Source organism: Morone saxatilis, unplaced genomic scaffold, assembly GCF_004916995.1.
Source record: "Morone saxatilis isolate NCDOM2014 unplaced genomic scaffold, NCSU_SB_2.0 Contig4, whole genome shotgun sequence".
Classification (NCBI taxonomy): domain Eukaryota; kingdom Metazoa; phylum Chordata; class Actinopteri; family Moronidae; genus Morone; species Morone saxatilis.
Genome location: NW_023339984.1, coordinates 5,190,396 through 5,193,225, shown reverse-complemented (window position 1 = coordinate 5,193,225; position 2,830 = coordinate 5,190,396). Strand labels below are relative to the sequence as shown.

At 38.8% G+C, this 2,830-nt stretch overlaps 1 protein-coding gene across 1 annotated transcript in view; it reads right to left on the bottom strand.

The window, feature by feature from the left end:
* kdm6ba (lysine (K)-specific demethylase 6B, a) overlaps window positions 1–2,830 on the bottom strand; it is an 88,069-nt gene that overhangs the window by 56,110 nt on the left and 29,129 nt on the right. The window lies entirely within an intron of this gene.

Genomic DNA, 2,830 nt, shown 5'->3' with positions numbered 1-2,830 from the left:
CCCCCCTCTCCTTCAATCCAATATCTTCCCCTTCTGCTGTTGAGTCTTACTCCAGATAGATGGTGAGACACAGAGGTTTATTTATTGAAATTAAGTAGCTGGCTAGAGACAGCAATAATTCATCAGTCACTGCAAAAACGTACATACTGATTTTTTAAAGTATTTTTTGGCCAGTGATGTATGTATCAATTAAGTATGCAAATGTTTCAGAACGAGGCTGGAACATGCTCGTAAGTGTCCGCGTGGCTGTTTTTTTAATTGAATGTGTGTGAATTTTGACTGTAATGGTGATTTGGTTTTCCTTTCCAACATCATACCTGCCCCCTGACCTTGGCTGTAAGAAAACATCGATCTCACAAAACAAAAGTATTGCAATGTTTTGTTTTGTGATATTGTACTGATTCTCAAAAACACTATTGATTTTTGTGTTTATACCCCCAACTACTAGATACCAGTGTTTAAAACATAAACTGAGGGCTATGATGTTGGGTGTTTCAGGATCTGTGATAGATCTGTTCTGGTTGCATGAAAAAAGTGAACTTTTTTAACTTACATTTTATATATATTTTATACATATGGTGGTTTGCTCTTTATACTGTAACAGTGTTCCTAAAATTAGATTTTTTAAAAATCCCAATATATCGACTTGCTTACAGATCCTTACACAGCCCTACTCCTGACAGGAAGTTGGTTCAGTGCAAGGCCGCACAACATCTTGCTAATATTTGGAAGGTATAACTATATTGTTACTCATAACAACCCTCTCTGTGACTATATACATAAATACCTTAATGAATAGTGGGAAATAAACTTCTCATCTGATTTAAGTTAGATGAGAACAAATGTAAAAATGCCAAGCTGTGCTTTTACAGGCGGTTATGTGCCACACAATTTCCTTGCTGGGAGCAGCAACTTTTTGAAGTCTGTATTAATCTTCTAATGTAACTCTAGGCAAGAAGGTGCACACATGTATTTCCCAAAATGACATACTATTGCTTTAATAGAGATTGTTTTTGGCATTAAAATGGTTCAGTGTTTTTGCAGAAAAATGAAGGGATGGTTTGGAGATGCTGAGAGACCATAAGATATCATGTCCAAAAACACTGTTCAACTTTCTAGTGGATGTTTAGTTTTGACATTCAGGAAACCCGTTTTTATACCCTTCAAACGGACTGATGGAAAACACCTAATTTGCATTTTACTTATTTTGCAGAATTTTAAAAGTTTGCATAAAATTCACTTGACAGCTGGATGTAAACATAGCTAGATTTGAGAGAGAGGGTGGTCTGGCCAGAACAAACTTAAATCAAACTAAACTTGCTTGACTGGGAGCACAGAGTCCATGCTGGCAGTACATTTGACCACCATGACCGGCAGAAAGCTGGCGATGTATAGACGCAGTGAGAAACACACAAAGACACACACCTGTAACCCACGGTAGTTCAGACTGTACACATTTCACCATCCATCCAACTTCTTGCTACAGTGCGGAAGAAATAACCACTTATTTCAACAAAATAAGCTTAATTTACACAAACTACAACAATCTTATAAACGCTATATTACTTTAATATAAGCAATGGTAAAAATAAAAAATAACCTGCCTCAGAGCAAAAATCCCAAATCCATTTGGCTTTTGTCAAAGGAACCAGTGCTAACTTCCTACAAAAATACGTCATAAGAAATCACCATGCAAAAGTAATGATCAATTCAGTTGGATTAAAAACATAGTTGAGCTTTACCAAGCTGAATTTGTGCACTCATCTCATAGCTTATAAAATGTCATGACTGCTTGTAGCCAACAAACATCTTCAACCCTGATCCGTTAGCTGCATTTGAATCCTGAAGGAAATATCCACTGCACGTTCTGTAATTTATATTCATACATTTTATCAAACATTTTCTTTGTCCAACATCTAATGCTGCTGTTACCTAATGGCATAGAGAAATGTAGTGTGTTGTAGTTTGGCATAAATTAGTGCACTGTGTGCAGTTAACTGAAGCATTGTTACAATATGTCAAGGCGGTGAAGTTCTTAAATGGCAAACTGATACCTTTTCGGTGTCATTTGTAGATGCCAACACAGACAATTCCCCAGTGCAGCTTTAAAAATGTAACACCACGTGACACAAATTTCATCAGTTCCAGGCACTAGCAGGACTGTATGTTGGGATGTGTAATGAATTCAGTACAGATTGCTGGTGAACCCACTCACACCGAGACATTCGAATTCTGCACCATACCTCCATTTGCCCTCCACCCTGCGCAAGCAAAGACCCACGGGGCTCCCAAGCATGCTTCTTTCTTCTCTCCCTCTCATCCTCCTTTTTCTTCATTCCGCCTTATCTCTTTCTTCACACTGTTCATCTGATTCATCATCTGCCTGGAGCCTCTCCCTCCCTCCCTCCCTCACTTCCTCCCTCCCTCCCTCACTTCCTCTCTGTGTCTGTCTCTCTGTCCAGGAACAGGAAAAACATCAACATCTCTGGGTCTCAATTCAGATTTGTTGCACTGTGTGTGTACAGTGTCTTCACTGCAGGAATCAGATTGTAGAACCTGTCTGACCTGACCAGTCCATGATCACAATATACAAAACATACACAAACAGAGTGTGATCATATGTAAATGAGAGTAGGGGAGAATGAAGAGACAGAGAACAACAAGGTACGCAAAGTACTGGATCTGTGTGTTAGAGTGGAAGTGTGTGTGCCACCGTGTATAACTGCCAGTGTGTAGTGTGAGTGATTGAGGCACACGCACACGCACACACACACACACACACACACACTGTATATAAGTAATATAATGTTCATATAATAATAATAATAAT